Below are 26,498 nucleotides of genomic sequence, written 5' to 3'. Positions count from 1 at the left end.
CAGGAGGTCAGCCCACAGGTGAGGATCAGCGCTCATCCCAAGCCACCAGGCAGTGCTAAGGCCAACCTGGGAAGTCACCCTGCAGGTGATATCTGGGGCAAGGAGCAGCAAGGCCAGAAACACCAGAAACAGCTAGGGCTGCAGCTCCATCAGCATCCAGTGCTGCTGCAACACAGCTTAGGAGGGAGTTGGGGCCAAGGCCTGGGCTTAAATAGGGTTCCTGGTCTCACAGGTGTGGGTGGAGGTCCCAGGTGAGGCTTATTTGTGCTCTCAGAGGCTTGATGCTCTGACAATTACATGATATGGTCTCTGTTAGGTGATAGTAAGTTCCACGAGGAAATAGTAAATCCATACATTGTGGCATACCATGGTTCAATAAATCTAACAATTCTAAACTGCCACGTGCAATTCCGACGTTATACTTTGATTTCCCAAGTTGTCACAAATGATGCACCACACTGGTGTGTGGTTTCTTTCTGGCTGGGGCGAATCACATCACCTTTATGATGCTTTGATTTCTCCACTGCCATCTTCTTCGCTTCGAAGTTTGTTGCTTTGGGGATTAATTCTAGCTGTGTCTTTGGAGCGTTTAGTCAAAAATCTTACTGAAAATACTGTGTGCATCTGTACTACAAAGCATAATTTGATAGTACTTTGGAGAAAACTTGATTAATATATTTCTGTTGGGAAAAGGAGTTTCTGCTGCTTTGATTTACCGGCTATTCCAATTAAATTCTTCTGTTTGTTTAGGTCTGAGTAACTGAGCTGCAATATTTACAGAAAGCCCATGTGTTTGGCCTTTAGACCAAGTACAATTCATACCATTGTGGAACGCCTCCTCCAAGTAGTTAAGGAATATAGCAGTTAGATGAAATATGTATGTCTGTCTGTTGATAGGACTAGGTGAGTGTGTGTTACATTAACTGCCTTAAAAGCAGTTTTTACCCAGCCACTCACTACTCCCCGATGGCATAATACAGATGTTAAAACACTGAGGGTGCTTTGCACGCGTTTCCCTGGGTTTCAGTCTCTGTGAGTTTTGCTTTCCTTCTGTTGCTGTACCATTAGGTATGGAGACAGATAACTCAAAAAGCAGAAAAGCGATCTTGTTGTCCATTTCTCAAAATCTGCTTATTAGTTTAAAGTCAAACATTTCTGCTTTCTATTATATTTACAAAAGCAAAAGTAATAAATGTTGACAACGCTAAACAGCCTCTGGGAAGGAGCAGCCTAGAATTGCTATGCAAACCTGCTTTAGAAATTACCTACAGACAATACTGCTGCATTAAAATAATAATCCAAATGAGAGTACTTGCTTGAATACTGCTTGTTTTGCTTCCCTTTACACTGAGGAATAATGACAGATCTTGTGCTAGTTTGAATGAAAATATCAATTGGGGAGTGGATTTACATAATAAAATTAATAGAGCATGGAAAGCTTTCAGCATCACTTTCTGATTTTCATCTGTGTGTCACAGAAGTTATATTTAAAAAGACAGATGACTGCAAGTTTGTTTAGGAAAACAAATCCACTAGGCTGGCGTGCGTGAGATCTTTATACATGACAGCTGGTCCAGCTCACAAAAAACTTTGGTTTTCTCCTTTTCTGTTCCTGTAAAGAAAACCTGTGGTTGCACAGAGTGTCACAAATGGGTCAAAATCCCATAATTTGTCCACTTATTCACTAGCCTGATTCTCTTCATACAGGGGTCCTCCTTAGTTGTGCTCTCTGTGGTGCACCCACCAAAGAGGAGATGGAATCAGACATCTGTTTTCAGTCCAACACAAAATTTAATTTCTTTGAGCTCACAAAGGGAAGTTTTTTCAAATAGATAATTGACTGTCACACTGGTTAATCATTTCATGGTTCTTGGTTCTTGGCCTCCCTGTTACAGCAGGTTAAACCTAGCAGTGTCTTTTTCCAGCTGTGCAAACCAGGAGAGCTTCTTCCAGAGGCTGATGGGAAAGGGACTGATGCTGCTGTTGCAGGACCTAGGTCTGGAAATCCTACTCTCTCATGGGTCATTAGGGCTGTGTCACAACTCCGCATTTGTCACTCCATAAAATGGAAAGGAGGTTTGTGTTGTTGAGCCAACTGGCTGAACAATGACCTGCCTAATCCTCAGCACAGAAATAGTGGGAAGAGGAGTAGTTTCAGCATCCATTCCTCTGCCTTGATACACACAGACCCCTTGATTTATTCACCCTTGCATCACAATCCCTCTGGAAAAAGATACAAAAGTGTCGTGTAGTCCAGTAGCCAAAATGTGTCTTAAATTCATGCCTGATGCCTGTTTTACACTCTTCTTTCTTTATCCTGTAATGCTGCTGGTGTGGGGTTGGTGTTGAGTTGCTGCCTGTGGCCTGCTTCTGGCCCTCCAGCTGGGGATTTTAGGTGAGCTATTTGCACTCCTTTGAGACCAAGCCCCTGTAGTTGGCAGGCAGTTCACTGTCTGCTTTATGAACCCTCTTTTAAGGCTTCTGAGAATTCAATTGGAGCTCAGACTGAATGATGAGCAGCTTACTGATTTTGGGGCAGGGACAAGTTTGCAGAGAGAAACTTTGTGGTGCCCTGAGGGTGACAGATCAAGGAAGGTTTAAGTTAAAAAAAATGTTTTGGGGTCTGTGATAGAGTGAAAACGTGGTTTCTTAGATCCCACTCTCTTCCGTGATAAACCAGATGGGCAATCTCTGGTTGGTTCCCATTATTTCCAGTCACATCAGTAAGGACCTACTTAATACTCAAACCTTGCTGTTTTGTTATTCTTACATATAAATTCCATTTCATAACAACAATATTACTTTCCAGGCAGCTCATTTGAGGATGATTACTCTACTTCATAGGTAGTAAAACCCACTTGGTCTCATTACACAATTCAAGGTATGTGAAGCAGACAATTGCCTATAAACATGCCGCCTGATGGGTGTTAATGCTTCATTATATTTACTGTTTTCTTTTCATTGCTCCAGGTAGCATGACAAACTTTTTCCCCAGGAAAAAGATTTGGAGAATCTTTCACTTTTTCTTGGCAGAGCATTCCTTCTAGGCTGGCAATAAACGTGCGTCAGATATTCTCTAAAAATTGGAGAGAATATCCTCGTCTTCACACTTGGGCTAGATGCTTTATGGTGTTAAGAAAAAGGTCTGTTTTGTTGTTTATGTGTGAGTATCTTTACAGAAATGCTTAATTTATGCTGAATTGTTTTAAATTGTATGCTTAAATTAGGCACCTAACTTTAATTTCATAAAAAATGTTCCAGTTTACATCAGCATTTAGGCACGTGCTGAAGTATCTTCCTGAAAAGACGAGCAATTTTACAGTTGTTCATAAATGAGATGATTATCCAAGTCCTCGAGTAGACCAGCCTTCGGAGCCAGAGATGCTCAGCTACAAAAGAGTCCCTGCTCAACTGGCTGCATTTGAATGTAGATGCCTGGATTAAGACATCCGTGGCTGAATATTTTGGCCTTCATGTTTTCAGTGCTTGTCAGTGACAGTTTTAATTATTATAATTATTAATACAAAAACTGAATACACGACTGCTTCTTCCCCACTCCACAGTCATTATGAAGAGGTTCAGCGCATCTGCACTTATTTAAAAAGTGAAAGATTACCCTAGCAAAAACATCATCGGTTTTGTTCCTGTTTAGGGGTTCTGCCTCATCCTACCTGCCTATTGCAGAAATATAAGTAAGTAGTAAGATGGAGTAGAAGTGGTAAATGTTGCTGGCCAGCTGTGCTGACCTTCTGCAGCAGAGCACATTTACAATGAGGGTCTAAGCTAACTGGAACAGGCTGCTAAGGGAGAGGTTCATGTAACGAGAGGCACCCAGTGGTTTTGACTTTTTGTGGTCAGGGCCTGCTGTCTCACAAATCTGTCCAGGATGCCGGTGCTGTCGCACAGAACATTGTGTAACTGAGATATCCTCCATTAATTTCTACTAGTAGTAATCTTTGGCTTTCATATCACTTTTATCTTTTTTATCTTACACTTTTCTATTGGGAATATGATGTTGAGTTTTCGTGGAGTGCTGTGTTCCTTTGGAAAACAGGGCTGGGAGAGATTTCCTAAGTCACTGAGTCCTGCCCATTGCAAGTACGGGCTATAATCCCATTCATAAATAGCTGGGTTTCTTTTTTGCCTCCACTGGAAGTCTTCCAGACCCTTGGTCCTCTCATGATTAGAAAACTTCTGACTAGCTTCCTAATTTTGCTGGTGGCTGATTTATACCAACAGTTTTAGGGCTGGTCGTGCCCTTTCATTTCATGCTTGCTGCTAATGCCCTTTCACTTCATGCTTCCTCCTTGATGTATTTTGTCTTTCTGAGGTATTTAGAAAAAGCATTTGTATCACTTTGACTGTTTTATAAAGCACTCTTGGATCTATCTCCCTAGTGAATCTATCCAGCTTGCCTACCTCTTCTCTTCAGCTGTGATCTATAGTCACCTGCGCCACCCCTCGCCCCTTCTTTTCATTTGCTCCCTTCCGGCAGAACTTTTTCGTGAGAAGGATCATATAATCTAAACCTCGTCTGGTCACTTTCTACCAAAGCTTAAATAATTGAAATGTCAATAACATACCATTTAAAATCTATTCTACTTAATCTCCCAGAGTGGTGTGTTGGCAGATGGTGAATGTCACACTACTGATGAGCAAAGGACTTGGATAACTGCGAGCTTCTAATCAAGAAATTCATCTAAAATTATATATCTGCGTAAGAAGAGCTGGCACAGAAGGGTAAAGTATTCACTAAAAGCAGTTGGGGCTAAAGTGATTACTAAAGCAATTCAGGGCATCAGGGACGTTACAGAATATAGGTCTCTGCAATGATTCAGCTCTCGTAAGTCTGTCTTATTCTTCGCTGCTGCAGCGCTCCCTAAAAGAGGCGGTGTTGCCGCATTGTCCTCAAGTTTCGTGCTCTCTGAATGGACTTCACGAGCAGCAGAGACCCAGAACATACTCTCCTGGCTCAAAATTGTCCATGCAGGTTAGGCTCACTGCACTGTTCTGGTGGTCAGAGTGGGAGTGCGCTAGTCCTCTTGATGAATCTTCAACGTAACAAGTCTTGAAGCCGTGGATTTTCACTTCTTTCAGGGTTTTTGTCTCAAGATATCTGCAAATGCAGAGGGGCACCACCATACCAGTTGCATCTAGAATATATTTTCAGGATTTTATTTTCAGTTGTGAAAGGTTTGAGATTCCAGCCAGACATTCAGTAATGCTATTTTAGAATTTTACAGTTTATTCCAGTGATTTGAATAGTGGCTGGGATAACAGTTTATTCTAACCATTTGAACTGCACATCAGCATGGTAACTGAGAATTTATTAATAATGCTTAGAGCTTCCACGTTGCATTTCAAAGAGACTTACAGACAGTACATAATTAATAGCCTGATGCCACTGCTCTGTCTATAAACATCAGTTCTTCCTTGGGAAGTACAATTACAGTGGCTGAGATCTAAAGCACGGCTTCACAGAAGACCTCTGATGTTTCTGCAGGTAAGCAGAAGACTGACTGTGGCCATAGGACTGTGGCCTTATGAGAGCTGAGGAAGGCTGCCCAATTCATTATTTCATATAATTCATGACTTCTGCTTCAAGTCATTAGCTTCTCTGATCAGCAAGCAAAGGGAAAGCTTCTTAGTAGGTTTTCTGTCTTTAAGTGTTACCTGTCATGAGCAGTTTATCCCCTGGGCTTGGAGAGGCAGGCTCCTACTACAGGAGCCTACAGGAGCCAGCACAGGGCTGCGGCACGGCTCCTTGGCAGCTGAGTGCTCAAAGGCCCGAGCAGGGGTGACAGTAACCCTTCCTTCTGTGCGAGTGGGTTTCAGCACCGTCCCTTCAGCACCCTGTAGAGTAGCATAAAACCAGGCCAAGGTATGCCTGCCATGGAGCAGATAAAGCCCTGAGCATCCCCGTGTTCCTGCTCCGGGGCTGGACTCCCGGTGACGGACCTGCAGAGGGGTGGGTGATGCTGGGGAGGTTCCACCATGCGGTGCAGGTTTAGTACAGTCTAGTACTGACAAATTTTGGAGTCCTGAGTAAGGAGCAGCACTGCCAGTGCCAGAAGGCAGAGTGACACAAACGGGTTGTGGAAGAAGGGTACCTTATTCCCAGAGTCAGAATCTTTCCAGGATTTATCAGTGAAGTGAGACGAGGCTCAGCCAATATGTGGATGAGAGATATCTTCTAACACATGTGAGTTACTGGCATCACTAGTGTGCTGTCAAAGAATCAGAGATTCGGGCCTAATATTTTACTGCGGTTTATTTTCCCAATTGTTTCAGGAACTATCTATCAGAGGTTAAATCCTGTCAGTGTAGTTCAAGGATGTTCTGATGACTTTGACATCTGAGTGTGGGTTATCCTTTCCCTGCTTAGAAACTTTGGTGGTCTGGCCATTCAACTTAGTGAGTTCCCTGTACAGTTACTCAGTATAAATATTCATGTTTGAAGATATGGTAAGTGACCTACCAACGATCACACAGGAAAAGCAGAGGAGTCAGGGATGGTAGCTTGGCGTCCTGTACTCCTAATTCTTGGCTTGGCAGTGAGACTGACTTTATCCGATTCCCTTAGTTGTTATAAATAAGTAAACCAAGTCAACTTGGGGGCTGTCAATGAAAAAGCATTCTAAACCACAGGTAGAATTGGTAGCTTGCAGATACCTTTGATTATCATAAATGGGATAAAAATCTTTTTTAAAAAATGGTGGGAAGTAGCTTAGCACACTTGATTCCTTAAGTGCATAAGGAAATGTCATTCTTTGCAGGCTCATGCTTTTTCATCTGATAATTGCTAATACAAATTGCCAGTAGAATGTATAAATCTACACTGGAGTTCTTGAAATTGGGGCAAACAGTAAATAATTTATTGCAAATAAATATTTATTCACTATCTATCCATTTCAGTCCTGTAATGCAGAGTGCTACTTTCGTTCAGAAACACTTGGTAGACATAGTTGACGTGGGGCTGTCACAGATGGACTATCACAATGTTATTTCTTAAAGTTTTTTTCAACCATTTTTCATTTTGCTAGGTGTGAGTGTCCTACATGTTGAGAGTGTAGGACAACAGAATCTGACCTCGGTGTGTGGTCTGGGAAGACGGAAGTTGTACCTGGGGGGAAAGTTCCGCTCCTTTTCAGAGAACATTTAATAAAGGATCATTTTGGTCCTCTCCTGTAGCAGGAGACAGTTACAGGAGAACATAACGTGGGGGAAGGGAAACAAAGCAACACTATGGACTTATTGAGCTGAATGACAATACCCTCTCTTGCATTTCAGAGGGAGGATTGGAGAGAAGTTGACGTTTTAATATTCTCTAAATTACTCTGCAACATGTTTTCGGATGAATCTAATCTGGCGCCTCTTCAAAATTGATATTTCATCCAAGAATGTTTGGGCAAATATGTTATTAAGCTGGTAATTTAGATTTACAAGTTTTACATTTCAGTACATTTTTAAAAAGACAACCTAATTTCCCGAGTTAAAGGAATAGGGCTCATAATTTTCCATGCATAGAGTTAAATTGTTTTACTAGAAAAACTGTATTGATTTTCATCCTTCATCTCAATATTGAATGTTGTTTACACTGAAAAATGCAAGAGGAAAAGTAAGCGTTCAGAAGGCAGTGTATGTAAAGAGCCTTTAGACTGTGGGAATAAATTTCCTACCCCGCTGAGTCACTGAGAGTGGCTCGCAGTTGCTGGGGTCACTATCTGAAAGCCCATAACAAAGTAAGTAAAATAGTTTGTCAAAGTGGTCTTGGTGATTCTCAGTAATTAATGAAACTGCCAGCTCTTCAGATTTCATCTGGAGCTCTTACGTTTTGGCCTGTGAGTCTTGTTTTCTGCTTTGGGGAAACTCCCTATTGAACAAAAATGAATTGCATAAATCCTTCTTGTCTCTAAACTTCAGGTGACTTTGATGAGGAGAAGAAATCTCTCCTCAAAAGGAGCCTAACTCTCAGTATTCATCCCCTCGTTCATTGCAATAAGCTTGCAGGTGACCTTCAGCAAATCATCCATCTCGTGGTCTGTTGGCCAGAGTTTCGGGTAGCAGCAGTACATTTAGGAATCCTGAGGAGCCTGTTCAATCTGTATGGCTGCGGGGAAGTGAAGGAAATGGGTGATTGCTTCTGTTCTTCCTGGTAATTTAGAAGTGTTGATGAATAATACTTCAAATCATAATGAGTGCTGGAGTCTGTTGCTTTTGATTGAAATTTAAAATAAACTATGTCTGCTGGAATGTGTGCTGCCCTACTTTGTAAAAAATCTCAAGTTTAATATTTGTTTATAAACATCTCCTGCATATGCTGAGAAAATTTACTTCTAAACAACAGATACAATTTTTCACCCTTACAATCCCACCAGCTTTATTTGAAATTATGTTTTGAAGCTGGGCTTAAATTCATTCAGACAATTTCTCTGCGGAAACAATCTTGGTCTCCACCATTTACCGCTATCACCGCTGCCTTTCCAGTATTGATGCTGATGGAAGAAGTAGAAATATTACATCCTCTTTTCTTTGTCTTTGCCCACATTAAATTCCTTGGCACTTGACAAACTATTGTGATTTGATTCTTCAGGACAGCTGCTGAAATGGCCAGGTCAGGAGGGAGGTGAGAATTGTGTTTGGGCTACATAGGATTATTTCTAGACATTGTCTCAGTGTTTTTCAGGTATCGGTGGCTGGTAGCTGAGTCTAGGGCTGTAAAAATGATAGGTTTTGTAATATCTGATTTAGAGTTACCAACGTGCTGGCTCTGTAATGCCTTTCATGACATTCGTTCATCAAAGGGACTTTGAAACCCATCAGCTGACAAGGGGGAAAATAAAGAATGGCTGAAAGACTTACAATCTGCTTCGCACCACCTTACCTTGTTGTTAGCCAAGCTGGCCTTGTTTGGTTATGCAGCAAGCTAAATTTTTCAGAGGCCTGCCCACTGACATGTCTCCATCTGATGGAAGAGAGCTGGGAATTTATTAGGCACTGACAAACAGTGGGCTGAGGAAATGTCTCTAGCAGTGGGCCTAGCACCACATAACATCAGGTTGTGTGTATCCCGAGTCAAACACACGTACTGCTACCAAGCAGTCAGTCACTTAATTCCTGAAGAAATGAAACAAAAAGCTCTTAAATGTATCCACAGCATTTTAATCTTTTCTTCGGCCTCTTCAATCTTTCGTCTTTGAGGCAGACACACTGTATGTCTCCTTTGTCTCGTGCGTCCCCTTTATTTATATTGGAGTCCTAACGCTGTTAATCTGCTCAATAATTTATAAGACAGCTGACCTCCCCATTAGGTGAGCTATTGAACAAACATCAGGGAGCGTTAAATTCACTTTAGGCACTGTAGAATGAAAACTCCCTCGGAGTCCACAGGCTCCACTAAGTGCACAAAAGGCATGGAGCAAAGAGGCATACCTGTGCTTCTGCACATCCTTGTCTTCAGTCCTTACCCAGCTGATAGATATTTAAATCACAGACCTAGGTGGGTGGACCACTTTTTGTCCTATTGTCTCCTCTTTCACTTCTGTGGCTAAAGGTATAATCTTTGCACGCAGACCCTGTTTAAGTACTCTGTTACTAAGGAAACAAACTTGTCAAGCATGGACCATGTGGGAATAATGGTGATTTATTTAGAAAAGGAAAGGTTTGTCATTTTAAGCTCACTACTACAAAATTGCTTTTTGATTACCTTCAGGCTTATTGCATTGTCTTGTCACAATAAACTATGGGAACAAGTGGAAAGGTTAATAATTGTGGGCTTTGTTCTTGTCAGTTATTCTGCAAAAGATCATACGGGAGACCTGTACCCGTAGCTCAGAAGGAACACATTTCAGTAAAACTGGAGCAGGAGCCTGGACTCCAGTTTCTGTTATTGTTATTGTCTATTTATTTCCTAGCTGCCTCCAAAGGCATCGGGGCTGAGACACGCAGACTTGCAGGCTGGCTCCAAGAATGGACTCTGATATACTGCTGAGGGTAGGCAAGGTTGTTTACACATATTTTTCAGAGAAAGAGAAGGATTTCAGCAGAACAGACAAAGGACTGGGAGATTTGAGAGTGTTTCGTAAGGTCTGAACTGTAATACATTTCCTGAGCCCCATCATGAGGGATCCTTGTGTGCTGGGAAACAGCAGCAGTTAGCTTTTTTTTTGTAGGTAGTCAATTCAGGTTCTGATAGACAGGTAAAAAACATCTAAATAACATCAGTGTGCTTTGAGCTAGGTTGGAGCTTTTATTTTTCAGCGTAAATTATTATTAAATGAAGAACTTCCTGCTGTAGAAAGTGGATCACGTTGTTACCTGGGGGTATATTCACCAGGAAGCACTGTTCTGCTGGGAGATGCCTAAGGGGTGAAGTGTTAAAATATTTGAGGAAGAATAGAGTGAATAGATTCAAATTTTTGCTCAGTTTGTGAGTAATTTAAGGAACGATTGGCATTAACAAATGCCTAAAACCTTCTGTATTTTCAGACTACGACAAACATTTAGCATGATGGAAAGTTTTTGAAGTGGAAGAGCACAACTATTTTCATGATAAACTTTGGAGTAGAAAACTAAAACTGTTAACATAGAATACTTTTGTCTATGTTTTTGTCAAAACTAAAATATCTGGAAGTACTTCCCAATACAGGGAAACTATTCCCTACATACTTGTTGGCAATCTTGCCACTGTGCCTCAGCAACAGCAGGCTTTCCTGCTTTCCAGAAGCCCTGAGGGCTGATTGGAAAAGGGGAAAAAAATCCACTTGTTAATATCCATCCACAGTCTTTTCCCATGTGAGACTACTCGCCTCATATTTTGCTAGAAAATGAATAATACAGTAGTAAAGTACGCAGCATAAAGTATTTATGGCAAATTAAAACTCATCTCCAGGATGATTCAGGTAATAGGAACATGGACCACACCTGTTCTACTCTTCACAGGAGTGAACTTTTAAGGAATTATTTATCATCATAAGTTATTTTCATTAGCTACAAATATGAATAAAAAATAAATTAATTGTGACATAACAGGAGTTTTATGTTGTAATTATGACCAATTTGGCATTATTTGCTGTATTAAAGTCAGGTTGGGTAGTGCTTACAGTTAATGAGTGAGTTCATGCCATTGTACTACGGAATCTATATTGAGACATTATATTGAGGCTATGAAATTGAATGCATTGAGATTTGATCAGTAGTTTTTATGCAATGGCGATGTCAGGCACTAGCATATCTTTATTTGTAATTTGGGAATGAGTAAAAGTATTTTAGGATATTCTATAGGAAATCTGCAGCCCTGTTCTCCAGCCCTTCCTTAGCTACTGTTCTGGATCCACATTTCTAAAAAAGGACTTAAAAAATATGATAACATGACTTGAGCTTTTGAATTTTTGTATGTCTCTGTTCTGACACCAGGCTTCAGATTAAAGCCCGTGACTGATGGGCTTTTTTGCTACTTGGTGAGAGCTACTCTTCTGAAAGCTGGAACCAGAAGAATAATTGAATTCTCAACTTTCCCCTTAAGAGGAGAAAGGAAAAATGAGTTGAAAATTGTCAAGTTAGCCAAATGATTTGCCTTTTTTAATTTAAACATAGATAAATTTGTTCTTGAAAATACAATTTTAAAAGGGAAATAAATAAAAAAGTCATTTTGAGGAGGATGATTAGTATAATGGAAGATTCAGTCCTGGACCTGGGTGTTTGTGATGTCCCTGCATTGTGAGAAGAACAGAGACAAAAGGGACGTGAGGGATTTGTGGAGTGAGCCCATGGCTCCGTATTGCCTCTTCCAAGCTCTTCCAAGTTCTGCAGCCTTATTTCTGGTAGCATTGGCAGTACGCTTCCATTGCTAGCAAGAATCAGCTTCTTAGCTCTAGCACATGCGCTTCTCCAAAGGTCTCTTTTCTACGCATACAGGCAGAAAATGTGTTATCTTCCCTCAAGAAGTGGCTAAACTTATTGTCTTGGGAATGGGAAGCTGTCTGCAGAAATGTTGCTGCTACAAGAAGATTTTGCTGTGGTTTCGCCTTTGCTTCTGGGGATATTGCTTCCTTCCCATTATTTCCCTGTCTCCAAGGATGTGTCTGACTCTTCTTAGCGTCGGCAAACAATGAAACCACTCTTGTGCAGGCTTCTGGTCTTGTCTGGGTGTTTGAATGTGTGAGCATCCAGTCCTAACCAAAGAGCTTTAAGTGGAAGCCTTAGAGAAAAGAGACCTGCTCTCAAAAAAAACCCATACAACTGTTTATCAGCTCTGTATACCATCTAGAGGGGACAGCATCTTCCAGAGAGAAGTCTCTTCAGCCTTTGGCCGCGTTCCTACAGCTGGGGAAGAAAAACTCCTCTGTGAAATGGGCTTCCGCTGAAGATAAATTCTAAGCAAAAGGTACTGCGTAGGTTTGTTTAATGCATAAAGTAACTTGAGATTTTGTTTATGGTTTTGTTCCGTCTCAATGTTTTCCATATATTTTGATTTTGGCAAGTAGCTGTTAAATGCAGTTGTGGCAATTCTACCTTTGCTTTAAAATGCACTGGCAGAGGGGATAAGGAATTAAAAAAAAAGATTTCACTGACATCCTTCTGAGCAGTACTATAAAACAGTCAGGTATCAGTCTGCCTGCCCTCCAGTCTGCTCGATCAATACCTGTATAAATATCTCTTCCCGAGAGATGAACGCAGGACCCTGCCTTGCTCACTGCTGGAAGCAAAGCCAAAGCCACAGCAGCAGGGTGAGGGCAGCAGCATTCAGAACAAGCCACCAAGGCAGAGATTCCCAAATCATTTATCCATCTTCACCCAAAGAGCCTTGTAACAAGTGTAGCGGCCACCAGCATTAGAAAGCAGAGTGCATTTCAATAAAAGAGCACAATAAAAAGGATGAATGTTACTTGCTTTAGTGGAGGAAGAAACCCCTGTTTCCAATCTTTCTTTCGTGACATTGCAATTGATTTCTTCCCTCTGCGGTGGGGACCTGGCATGGCTCCTGAAGTCGCGTCTGCTGCCTGCAGGTCCCCCGGCTCTGATCTCTCCAGGTTACTTTGCAGCTTGATGAGGTCCTGCTGGGGGCGTGTTACACCTCCCCACGAGGGCTGGCACCCCTACTTTTGATCACAGCTGAATTCCAATTGTAAGAAACACCCAACAAAGTCATGTCATGTAGGGAACAGAGTTGTTTGGGCTCCTGTTGCTATAGCTACGACAGCTAAAAAAGGCCTTGGGAAACCCGGGCTGGAGTTCAGCAGGATGTGACATTGCTTGCAGGCTGCCTCGTTGGGAAGATGGAAGGAGACCCGTGAGCCCCTAGTGACCCCTCATAGTCCACCTGCTGAAAGGGACCAGTGTCCAGATCTGAGAATCCCACCTGTTTCACATACTTCATTTCAATTTCATTGAGCTCATTATGCAGTAAAGAGTAGAAGTGCAACATTTTCTACTGATGTTTTCCTGCCTTATCTTCAATAGAATCTCTTTAGTGTGGGACCGAGGACGTGCTGTTTTCAAACTTCTCATTAAGGTCTTCAGTCACCTTTTTGAATTCCCTCTAAAGTCAGTGGAAAGAAACCGGCAGCTCTGCACAACAGTTCATCCCACTCATTTTAAGACTGTGAAGTGTTTTCGGGGAAGCCTCTCCTCTCATCGCTGTGTACAGTGAGGACCTAGACAGCTCATTTAGACTTAACGCCCTGCTGGAATTAAGCTAAAAATATTAGGTGAGATAAATCCCACTTGAGTGTATGTGCTAGCCTGCTCTGTCAGCAGCTTCATCCGCAGGGCCAAATCCTGCCCCGTGCTGTTCATGGCCTCACTTGCTCAGAGAGCTGGCGTGTAGCTTTAGCAGCCTGCTTTCTGGATCCCCTCTGACAGCAATAATGCCATTTGCACTCAAGCAGCTCAGTTTAACAAGTCAGGGATTAATTTTTTCCCCCATAATTGGAAATTTGAGTTCCTTGTTCATGCATTACAGCTCTGTGCTTGAACCTTGTACCTTTTTAGAAGCTAATGCAACATTACGCTGCAGATAAAATCCCAGAAAATACACAATCATAGAAGAATATAGCTGGAAGGAACCATGAAAGCTGTTTTTCCTGCTCCAAGAAATACCAACTATACCTAGAATTATGCAGATGCTATCAGCCGAGTTGGAAGTCAGAATATTATCACCACTCGGGGTCTCAAGCGCTGCAGTCACACAAAAGCATTGTGGCTGAATACCCAGGGGAGACTGCCTGGGAGCTCAAACAGATCGCCTCCATAGGACTGGAGCTCACTTCTCTAAAACCGTACGTTCTTTTCAAGTTTCTCTGATTTCCAGAGCCGTAAATTACTTTTCAGGCCTTTCTAACATTATAGTTGTTACCTGAAGACTAGACGTGATTTATTGAAGAATAAAAAAGTCCATCTTCATGAAGTGAGCCTCTGTAAATATCTTAGACGGAATTTCATAAAGGTAGATGGCATCATTTCAATTTTTCTCTGCTCAGGTGGCAGTAGGCCCAGCAGAGTGCATAAAAGGAAGGAGATAGGGTGTCTTACAAATAAATCCAATTAAATTTCTATATGTGAACTGATTGTATTTTATTTACCTAGCCATAAACCAGATTTTAGATAATCAAAGCTTTGGCTTGGAGCACTGTATTCAGTTATTTTCAACAAGTTGTTGTGTAGGCGGCACATTGTACACAAACCTATTCTGTAACCTGTTTTGTTTTCCTCCCAAGCCAAGATAGAGGAAATAGCAAAAGCTGGGTGTTGCTGAAAGGTGCTCTGCTAGGATGGCTTGTCCTACAAGGCAGCATTGCAGCTGCCATCTGGGGGTGCCGGGGTCCTTGAGAAACACAAACTGTAAGCTTCGTGTTAGGAAGTCACCGTTAGGTTGAAAGGTGAGTAACGTGGATATCTGACATTTTTTTGTGCGGTAATTGAGTGTAACAGAAGTTCTCTCAGGGGCAGGCAGAAAGACCAAAATGAAGTTCTGGGCTTTGCTATTGCTTTCTCCTACTAGTTCAATGCTTTGCATAAAGAGGCTTTGGTTTTAAGAACTGTATTTGTGCCTTTGGCCTTAAGGTGCAGAATTAAATCTACTTCAGGCAAGAATGTGACTGAGGGGTTGAAACCAGAAACCTTTTTTGTTCTAAAGTAAGGTGTGTGCTGGAAGGAGGGGAGGAGGGCAGGGGCTGGGAGGACCGGCAAGGCTGGAAGTGGAACGGTTCTGACACTGAGTTCTAAATCATCTGTGATGGTCTGAATGGACAGATCATAAAGACCTTAATTTCCAGATGGGTTCATACGATGGCTTTTGTGATGACTCAGCTGATTAACAGGATCACATAGATTGATATCAATTTGACTGCTATTTCATGAACACTTTTCCTGATATTTTAACCCTATTGCTGCTGAAGGTCAGTCTTGATTCTAATGCAACATTTAGTTTGCAAGAAGATTTGAAATGGCTTTTATCTACCTCACAAGCCTCACGTTTCTCTTATTCCTTCTGTCCGTCCTTGCCTACAATATTAGCTTATTTTAAGTGGTACCATTTTGCTTTGAAAATGCACAAAGCATTCTCATTTTGGAAATCAAATTAATGTCTTCCCATTGTTTCTCCTCCTTAAGCACAAAGAAAAAGCATTTCCTATATTGTAAGTGGAGTCAGCACATAAATAAACAGAGGGGTCTCATTAGTGTGTATCCTCAACTGTCAGCAATGGCTGACACTTGCAGCTTTGTGTATTATAACCTACTTTATTCAGCAAGGGTACGTCAGGATGCAAGGGCTATTCCCTGTGCTGCTTGAAAAATGCCAGAACACCTTTAGCTTCCAGCTGGAAGAACCACCAGAGACTCGCAGGAGGAATCTGAGTTTAAACACCTCATTTGAAGGTCAGAACCTCTAACAGTGTAGCAAAAGTACATTGCAGTGTCAGCATTGGTTATGAGCCCAGAGCCTGAGACAGGGCTCAAAACCGTGACCTTCTGCACCAGAGGCAAGAATACTACCAACTGAGCCAATCTGACATTAATTAAACCCTCATTAAAAGCGAGGGCTTCTTTCCTGGTTAGAGAAGTGATTTCCTCTGCAAGGTTTTATTATGCATATCTTATTATGAATTTTAGCAGGTGGACTCTAGACCCTGTTCTGATCCTTTGGAATCACAGTACGTGGCATATGTTTCATGCAGATGGGAAGCAGAGAAGAGATAAAAATATACATATTCATCCATTCTGGTTTGTAAGATAGGTGGCTGTGTTACGGCATTCAGGAGCAGCTTAAAAGGTGAAGTTTATTGTCTATTACCACATACTGACATGGGGAAATATCCCATATAGTGCTAATGGAGCATGAACACACAAACTTGGCAAGATTTAAGTTACTCTACGTGTGAGTCCTCGGTGTTATCCAGTGTTTGAGTATCACCTGGCCACAGGAGCTGGGAAAAGTCACAAGCCCTCTCTGCTTATTCTGCTGAGTGCCTCTGGGAAACCTGTTTCACTGGCAATGTAAGAAACATTTTCCTTTAAACCAACCAAGGCTTAAAAATAACAAGGAAAGCACAGCAAAGCAGAATGCATTATTAACAGCATCTTCATTTCTAGCAATATCCAAGTGATTTATCAGCATCACTGTAACTTTCTGCCCTGGTGCTGCAGGGACTACCAACGTCTGGCTGTTTGGGTAGAGTCTAGGAGCTTGCATGCCTGGGCTAGTGTTAGTTTTGCTGTTTATTCTGTGTTTAAACTCCAAACTTCATCCAGTATTGAACTGCTGCCCAAGGGAGAGCCCTTCCCTCCGGTTCTGGCACAAAGTTACCTCTCCCTGTCACAAGACTTTCTCTTTCAAACATTAAATCAGGGACTCTGACGCAGCTGGGCTGTGTGAATTACTTCCAGCCAGCAGAGGACAGCACTTCTTCCAGCTCTGCTCATCGCTTTGCTGCCAGCTGGGTGTGGGGTGTGAAGAAAGCTTGTGTGCCTGTGATGTGGTGGTGTCCACAGAAAGTACCTGCCTTAACTAACAATGCCCTAAATAAATACACAAATAATTGTCACCGTACCGAATGGTACTCTTTTTAACAACACTGACCTCATCAATCTGTCTTTCCCCTGCCTGGATATTTTTTCATTTTCTTCCCCCTTAATCACAGCTTTTCAGTTTCAAACATTTTCACATTTTCCTCCTTTTTAAAGACACACTTTCAGTTCTTCCTTTCTCGGAGGCAACTCAGAGCCAAACCTCTGCTCCTGTCTCTTTTTCTGAAAAGACAAGATTCATCACCCAGGATTTGTTGACCTGCTGAGGAAAGAAGCCGATCTTTCTTCCCAGCTCTGTGGGAATCCCTAATGCCAAGACACACTTCACTGGGAAATCAATATAAATAAAAAGCAGTGAAATGTCTTTGTTGTGAGGCAACCTCTTTGCATCGCCTGTGAGCTCACGCAGAGGGCACATCCCAATCGCCAGCCTAACTGAGCAAGGAGCAACACCATCGATTCGGAGTCCATCTTACTTCACGTCCTCTTCTGCACATTGATTCGGCCTTATTTCCCTTCTCAGCTTCTTCCCTTTGGTCCATTGATTAATCATCAATATTACTCACTAAAGGCAGCCACAATTAAACAGACATTAGATGACTTCCCCCTCACATTTAATAACACCGAGCTCAATCAGATACCTAACACTTTGCCTTCCTCACAAAATTTTAACCAATATCCAGCTGAAATGAAATTGTGTAAATTCGGTAGAGCAATTGATCGCTGACAGGAAGAAAAGCACAAAGATGCGGAGCATGGAGCTTCCAGAACACGGGTCTGTAGGGTAGGTTTCTGTCCGGAGCAGCATTTCAGTTCTTGGAACCCCCTTTGGTTTAATGGTGTTATGTAGTATAGCACTATATAACATAATTATGATAGAAATACATAATCACATCACCCACAGCCTCGGTATGTCATGTTGTTTCTGTATATCATGCTGTCAGCACGGGACAGCAGATATTTTATTATCAAAAGCCTATCAACAGTGACTTCAGCTCATAAAGACGTGCTTGAGGTAGCCCTAAACGAACCGGTCCTCTGCAGTTAGCAAAACCCACTGGTGGGGAAGGCGGCACCCGCCGCACATCCCCGCTGAGCGGCTGGGTGGTTGGGCGGTTTGTTAACGCTGGCTTTGATCATCTCCCACTGTCATGCTATTGACAGCTCATCCGAGAGCTGCCATAACGGAGAGGTGTACGTATCTGGGAGCAGCTCAAAAGAATTGTCTTGTGATGTAAAGGAAATATTTCATACAGGGACAGAAATGTGTTGCGTGGAGCAGAGAGAGGAGAATATCCACGGGAAGGCTTGAAGTCTGTCAGAGGGGTGGCTGGAAACCAGCAGCATCACCCACGGCTGCTTTATCCCGAACAGGGCAGCCTTAACTGGCACACACTTCCCAAACAACCTTGCTTCATTCTGCGGGCTTCCCCTGGAGCTACCTCAAGTCTGATCAGGGTTTAGATGGCTGAATTTCTTCCCCCCAGGGATACCAACCGCATGAGTTCCTCCGGTGGCTGGCGTTGGGTTCAGACATGGGCTGACACGGCGCCCTGTTGTACATCTGCAGAGAAATAGGTGCGCTGCCTCAGACTCTGGCTGCATTAATTCATCTGTAGGTTATAAAATGCCCCTGCACTCCTACCCTCTGCTCCCTGTCGAATGGAGGTATTTCGTGGAGCCTTTGGCTAGGTGCAGAGGGACAGGTGAGGTGCAGGCTGTGCTAGCTGAGAGCTGTTTTGTTCTCAGTATTTTGAAGCCTCTGGCGCTTCCGCAGACTGTTGCAGGTACATGGCTCGGTGTAAAACAGTACACCCACTGATTTGCTGCAGATGCTGACATTGTGCCTGTTTTACCCACGGGAGGGTAGCACTAATCAGTTAAACTTCGTAGTCAATTGATACTAAAATACTTGAAAAAAGAGCACAGAGAAATATAGAGAAAAAAAGTATTTTTAGATGTGAAGAAACAGAGAGACTTGTCGTTATCATAGCCTGGTGAAAGATTCTTTTCTTGCATGCATTTATCATCCAAAGACTCACTGTTTTTATAAATTTCGTGCCTGGCAAGTGTTCCATCCACAGATTTCTAAGAGGGTTGAAGCCCTAGAACATATATTTAGCGCCTGCCGACAGGTCCCTAATTATGGCTTGATTAATCACAGCAGTGCCTGCACCTGTCTGTGCAAAACATCTTCATTTTTGCTTTGTGACCCGTGCAGGATCTGGGAACACATCTAGCGACGGCTGGGGAAACACCCAGCTTTGTTTTCTTCCCTGCTGCGAGTTCTGCTTCTGCTTGGACCAAGCGATTTCTGTTTGGGGGTGGGGGCTTCTTCCTTGTGGGTGTTTCAGGGGAGGTGGAGGGCACTTGGCAGCTTCTCCCAGGAATAAAAAAGGGCTGTATCCTGGCTGCACTGAGGTAGTTTTTATACACCCTTCCCTCCACAGAAATGGGTTCCCAACAACCCCAGTGACACTGGTGGAAAAGTGCACAGAATTTCCCCTAGATGTCGGCAAGATGTCTTTGTCTTTTGACAAAATAGGAATTGAAGTGCAGCAGGCTTATGGGGATATGTACAACTTTGGCTTTCATACATTTTCCTTCTTGAGCAAATACAATAGATTTTTTTTTCCTTTTTCTTTATTTTGAAAAAGTCTTAAGGAATTGTTAAGGGCAAAGGAGGACTTTCTCCAGGGTGTAGGACTGGGTAGTTTGCTCAGTGTCCTGAGTAAGGAAAAATTCATAGGGCACTTGAGGGGAACGTGAGACTCTAAGACATTTCCTGCTGGGAAATACAAAGAGAACACACAGAGGATTCGGGGAACTGACTGTGCTGGGAAGGGACTCAAAGAAGAGGTTAGAGGATAGCTTTCTGCAGAGGGTCCTTTTTCATATTTCAGAGAAAGACTGAAAAATGAGAGACTCTTGGAAGAGATCCAGAGAAAACTGAGAAAAAGTCTTTTTACCATTGAGATGAAAAGACCCAGCTGAAAATCCTCATAGTGAGGAATGGGAGAAAAACACAAGATTTCACCTAAAGGGCCGAGCAATTGCTTTTCAATTTGTCAACCAAAGAGTAAACTTGGAGGAAGTAAATTTGGTGTGGATCAATCCAAAGTAGATCTAATGTTTTTCATCCTGAACTGAACACCAGGAGGTTAGTTAGTGTAACACAAACCATTCTTTCTGATCTTGGACTGAAATGTTTTCTTTTCAGGATCTTGTAAAAATAGCTGAAGAAATGAAAGGTTTCATTGACCAAAGTGGAGGAACTTTAGCATCTCTCTTTTATCCTACATTTTTAAGACCCGATCTCTTGTCTGCCTGCTCCAGGAAAGGAAGGGATGCAGTTCTGTGTACCTGGCCTCACGGCAGCTCTCTGTTCTTGGTAGGGATGCTTGGTGTTGGTGCTGACCTTCCCAGGGATGGTGCTGGTGCCCTTCTTTTGACTCAGATGCACCATAAATGTTTCCCCTTCCTTTTCCAACATAAAAATGCTGTGACAGAGCACTCAGGTTTAAACACGATTTTGGATATACAAGGAATTAGGCTGCACACCTGCAGCTCTACTGCTAGAAAAATCTCTGTGCCTTGTTACCTTCGTGTTGTAGGAGAGAAGAACAATTTTTGCAACAAAACCTACCTGCTAGCGTTACCTTAGCTTCCAAACAACATAGGCTGTTGTACTGCAGCAAAAGACTTCTGTAGATAGCAAACATCTCCACCAACACCCACTTCAAAAATAAAACAAAAATTCTTTTGTGGTGGCACTTCTATTTCAGACAGGCCGAGGCACTTTGTTCCTTGGAATCTGTGAGGCACAGAGAATTTGCTCGGTGTAGGATGGAACAGGGATGCCTGGATTGTCCCAGGTGGCACACGGGGAGCAAAAAGGAAGGTAAGAGAAGAGAGGCTCTCTGTAGACTGGGACGGAGCTGCAGGCACAGCACTAGAAAGCTGTTAAAGCAGAAGTCAATGAAACGATACACAGAAGGAGCACCAACTTCTGACTGATGGGCAAAGCGGGACGGGAGGGGAGGAATCCTGGATCTTAAGCAGGCTGTAAGGAAAGAGCGGGCTGCGGTTGTGGAAGAGAAGTTCTGAAGCTGTGAGGATGAAAAGGGCATAGGCAAAGTTTGACTTGACGTGACTGAATGAAAGGGTCAAATATCACGGAGAAAAGAATTCACTAAATCTTGTCAGCCGGCACGTGAGAAGGAGGTGGCAGAAGAATAAAAGGTAGTGCTGACATTGCGAGCCTGGGAGAAGGGGAGGGAGCAGGGAGGGAGGAGAAATTAAGGAAATAATGGAGAAAGGCAGGAAGGGGGAGGGTGGAGGTTATAAGAAATCAGGTGCTCAATTTTGTCCAGGCTGCCCTTGAGCTGGCAGGGGGGTTATCCTGGGTGATGTGCTGAAGAGATTTATGGACATGGGATAGGGTTGGAAAGACAGATTTGTGAGTTGTCAGCTTAGAGGTGACAGCGGAGCAGCAAGAGAGAACCTTGGGACTGAGCACTGAAGGGGAAGGGAAGGGAGCCCAGGCCAGGCCCTCGGGGGCTTCCAAAGAGGAGGAAGGAACAGCACCACCGGGACGGTCACCGGCCTGCAGGACGTGCGCCAGGAAGCAAGTAGCAGGGGTACCGAGAGCCTAGATAAGAAACGGCTGGGCAGTTTGGTGCATGGAGGGAGCCTGGGCATTTAGAACTGAATCTGGGGAGAAGTCATCAGCGTCGTAGATAAAACTAATTGGTTTTATGACTCCCATGAGTCTCGGAGCACGTCTTTGTGTCCTTCACAGACCCGGAGCTGTACAGTGGCCAGAGGCTGTTGTACTGTTAGGTCTGTCCAGGTTTTCTTGCTGCTGTCAGGGCACAGCTCCACCTGGACAGACCCAGAACAGCATCCTGCCGTAGCGCAGCTGTGAAATAGGAAGGACTGCACCTGGAGGTTCATGTGCAAATAACAACCAGTTGTCATTTGTGAGGAGCTGATAACGTCATAGCTCTGATTCTATGTGCCTGCTGTATACAAATGTATATAAATAACCACAGGATTGTTTAATATTCCCATATTGTAGCACAAAGTAGCACCACTTTTAAACTTTTAGAGGCAGAGAATTTAAGTGCCTCACTTCCATGGTTGGGAGAAGATGGTTGTGAGGCAACTCAGGTACCACCTCAGGGTATGCAAAGGTAGGTTTTTTAAGGATCATTCCGACCTTCACTGGTTCCACCAGGAGACGTACACCCAGATTTTGTGGAAAGTGAATGCTGGGGAAAGGAACTTCTGGGGAACTTCATTCACAAGTCCTAGTTTTAAGAGGTGCCAAGCGATGCAAATACCCTGCAAGCAGTCAGAACAGTGTGTTCCCACTTGGGTGGGAACTAGATGTCTAGCAAGTCCCGGTAGGCACTTCTCCACATCCTTAGGTACCTAAATACCTTTAGCCACCTGGCCCTGGGCAGTAAGGTCTAACAAGCCATCAGGCAGATGTTGTAGTTAGGGAATTTGATCTTGGCTAGGATACAGACGGTGTGATTTCAGATCATGGATTTTTTAGCTATTTTCAATAAATAGTTTTTTATTTGACTTTTATTTTGAAGCTTCTGATTTTAGGCTGCTATTTTAAACCTCTCTCAGCTGGTGACTCTGATTGCTTTTCAAACCTTCTATTTTATAACCTTTGTACTCTTCTGCATGAATCTAGGCCAGGTTCCCGCCTCCTGTTTGCTTTCCAGGGTCTTTGAGCTTTAAGCAAAACGCAGTTTGGGTCTGCTGAGGCTAGGAACCTTAGGAGACCCCACTGTTGGTTTTTTAACTGGTACATATTTGGGTGAGTTGCCATCCGTGTGAATCGTTCACTACACTGTGTCTAATTTAGTCAAGCCCAATTAAAATAAAATTTGGATGCATCTTTGCCTCCTTTGGGGCAGGGCTTGTTCTTGAATACCAATGGAAAGCAAAGGTGGATGCTGTCACATAGCAAGAAGAAATTAAGAAAGGAGCAAATTTTACAGCTCTCCTGTGATCATCGTTCAAGGGAGAAGTCAGGGAGAGCTCCCGTGCGATGAGAACGAAGGTCTAATTGATGGCCTGATTCTCCATGGCTGTGCAGCCATCCTTTCCTTCTCTGCTTCTAATAAACGCTCTCTGAGTTCACCCCCACATGTGCAAGAAAAATCCATGTGACCAGATAGGGAGACCTTTAAGAAAAGACCAATATTTGCATATCTATTATGGTTATACTCAGTGTTATACTTGTTTCATTAAAATTTCTATTTGGTTAATATGTAAGGTCAATACTGTCACTGTTCTGGAAAATTCATTTATTTTAAAATTGAAGCTAAATGCAGCAAGTATGATTCCCCCCCTGCCTCCATCTGTATAAATCCACTGAGCTTGACAGAGGAAGTAAGGGAAAGCAAAATGGGGCCCCACATGTTTAGAGATGGGGGTCTGCTGTGTGGGAAGAAACATGCTACTTACACAAATCCTAATTTTCAAGGTAAATCACTTGGTATAGATGCTCTGAGTTCCTGTTTTTTTATATTCAAGGGATGGTTATTATTTCAGCTGGGTGCCTACTGAGGTCCATTAGTTTTTACACACCAGTTAAGGTTGTCAATTGCAGGGATTAAAAATATATGAAGGAATACTTAGGATCACTTAAAAGTCCTGTGCTTTCCTAAGGCTGCCAGCTTTCAAACCATAAGCAACCATTTTCAAACAAATTTGCCTGTTGGGAAGGCTGAAGATGGGAGTTCTTTTCCCAGAAAGGAGGAAGAATATAGCTGCTTTCAAAGTCAGGAGTCAGGGGGTTCTGGTATCTTTCTGGCTCACAAATGTTTTTTAGGGCCTTTCCTTTGTCTAAGTTTTCCCAGAGTTTGGGGTCCTCTGTGTGGTCGGTTGTTTTTTGTGAGTGTTGCTTAACAATCCTAAACCTAGCGTCTGCTTCAATTCTCAGAAATCAGGAAAGGGGAGGAAATGATCTAGGACAGCTACTGTGGAAGTCACCTTTAAAGCCTTACAAAAATGTATTAAAACCAAAAGCTATTTTCAACATGCATCAAGGGAAAATGCCTATTAAGATGGATCTGTTTTAATTTCAGCATTTCTGGTGTAAAATCACAGTGTTTCAAAGATTTCATTCTGTATGCAGGAAACCTCCAAGTGTCTGTTCAGTCCTGCTGGACTTAGAAACCTGTTTCTGGGATGGCCGTGTTCGTTACATCACCATCAGCTGGTTACACCAACTTCCACCCTTAAGGCAGCCGGCTCAAAAGCGCTCAGATGGTGCCTATTGCCATTTCCCAACGTGGCAGTGGTCTCTTCTACGTCAAATGAGCTCGGTGACTCTAATCCCTGTCCTAGATGTCCACACCATGAAGGGCAGGATCTCGAGCAATAATCTTTTTGTCAGTCTCAACAGACAAAGCCCAAACTCCATTCACCCAGGGGAGCCAGTGGCTTTATTTTCAGCAAACATCCTGCTCCGGCAGAATAGAAGGAGAGTTTAAATCGGTGCTTACAGAGCTTAGTCCTTTCTCCAGTGCTATTTCTGAACACGACTTCCATTTGTAGACGAGGGACTAGATGAAGTGGAAGTCCAGCAGGGAAATATCTAAAACCACCTTTTTCATTAAACTATGTCAGTGTGCAGTGTGCTGGTAGTAAGTCAACACTGCTGTTTTATAGGAGGAGACTGGTGCACAACGGTGGGATTCATCCCACTGGATCTAAGCATCTCGAGGCTGGCTGTTGAAATCTGCACGAGATCTTCAGGTGCCCTTTGCAGTTAATGAGAAGGAATTGGTTTCTCCAGAGGGGGAATTGGTGGCAGATGAATTTATTTTCAGAGACTGTGGCAACTAACTTTTAAATACCTAAAGGCAGGCCAGGTGAAAGTCACCCTGCCTGACTTTGTCAAGGCCAGATAGAAATCTTTATCAGGGGAAAGACAGAAGCTCAAGAATCCCAAGTCCATAGTTGGACTGCTGGACCATCTTCTCTTAAACTCTTGATCCAGTAATCGATCAAAGATGTGCAAATAGCTCAGCACCCTGAGTGTGTTCTGCAACCTGGAGGGAGCCCAAAGCAGCAGAAACTCACACCCTGCCAGTTTTTTGATACTGTCTTTCCGTGAGGTTGTGCTGGGGATGCCCCCGAGCTGTGATGTGGGAGGTGGCAGTCTTTGAAAAATTCAGGTCTCTGTTCAAATCTCGCAACATGAACTTAGTTCTTGCGGAACTTAGGGCCAGAAATGACTGCTTCAAATATATCTTAAAAGTGCTGTTAAATGGTGGCTGAATGTAACTGGCAAAAACATTTAAAGAAAACCAAACACAAACATTTGCTACTTAGCTGAAGTCAGGCAATGCTTATTTTAGTGTTGTAGAAATTTTCCCTTTCCCTTTAAGCATTTTAAATTATTTCTATCATCAAAATTTCAACAAAATATTTATTTATCTCATGCAAAGAAATGGATTTTGCATCCACCTGTGTGTGTATATGTATTTATCATCTAGTTAGAAGTGATCAAAGCGGTTTTTGTTCAGCGCGGTAAGTGCCAAGCTCTAGGAGAGGCCCGACTGATGGGCAAATGATATCGTCACTTTAACATCAGTGAGCTGGAGCTATTAGCACGGTCATTTCTTTTCAGTGCTTCACCCATGAGTTGAGAAATCCAATCTCATCCTCGTGGTAACCGGTATTAGTGCGGGGGAACAGAAGGGAACATCTGGAGGCAGAAAATCCAGGGCTGTGACCTGGGGAGGTCAAACCGTGATCCCGGCTGGGATCGGGGGCAAGGAGGTGACAGGTTAAAGGCCAGATTTGAATCCTGATAGATTAAATGAAGCTCAGAAAGGGACTCGGAGAGTAATAAGGAATTGGTAACCCTGTGAGCCAAGGGTTTCTGTAAGCCCGTGGCTTGATCGTTCCTCTGGGTCGGGAGAAGAAGCTTTGCTGATTAGCATGCAAATGCAACAGCAGTGTAAAAAGTTCCAGATGAATTTATGACTAAGCATTGCTGCGGGGAACAACATTTTTGACAATATGCATTAGGAAAGGAGAGGGGAATGAAAGTAGGTGTCAGCCTCCAGCCAGCGTGGGTGGGGAGGAACACGACCAGAGCTGCGAGGACAGGGAACGTGAGAGAGAGTCCTCAAGCAGAGCCGCAGACAGAAGGGGAAGCCCCCGCTGGTTTTAAAAGGAATACGAGCCTCATGAATGCAACTTGCTGCTTGGCACTGATGAAGCAGATTAATAAGGCTATAGGAGCCCATATGGCCACGGAGATTTCCTTCGACTAAACAGTGTTAACGGATGTTTTCGGAGAGTGGGGTGTACTTCCAGGCGTATGGCACCCGTGGAGCGGCTTAGTGCGTGGGGTAACTGCGGCGCTTTGCCTCGTGCATCGGACACATCACCTCTCTGCAAAATGCGTGTTATTTCCAATCTGCAGGTGG

General features: G+C 43.1%; 1 protein-coding gene and 1 long non-coding RNA gene across 2 annotated transcripts in view; one reads left to right on the top strand and one right to left on the bottom strand.

Annotated features, from left to right (window-relative positions):
- The window catches only part of LOC310903440, a 28,368-nt gene extending 13,198 nt beyond the window's left edge, over positions 1-15,170 (bottom strand). The window contains exon 1 of the long non-coding RNA XR_014587535.1: positions 67-15,170. This is a non-coding gene — a long non-coding RNA (uncharacterized lncRNA). The remainder of the gene's footprint in view (positions 1-66) is intronic.
- The window catches only part of OMA1 (OMA1 zinc metallopeptidase), an 83,612-nt gene that overhangs the window by 37,550 nt on the left and 19,564 nt on the right, over positions 1-26,498 (top strand). The window lies entirely within an intron of this gene.

This window comes from Anser anser (assembly GCF_964211835.1).
Source record: "Anser anser genome assembly, chromosome: 8".
Lineage (NCBI taxonomy): Eukaryota > Metazoa > Chordata > Aves > Anseriformes > Anatidae > Anser > Anser anser.
This window is presented reverse-complemented; position numbering and strand designations above follow the sequence as displayed.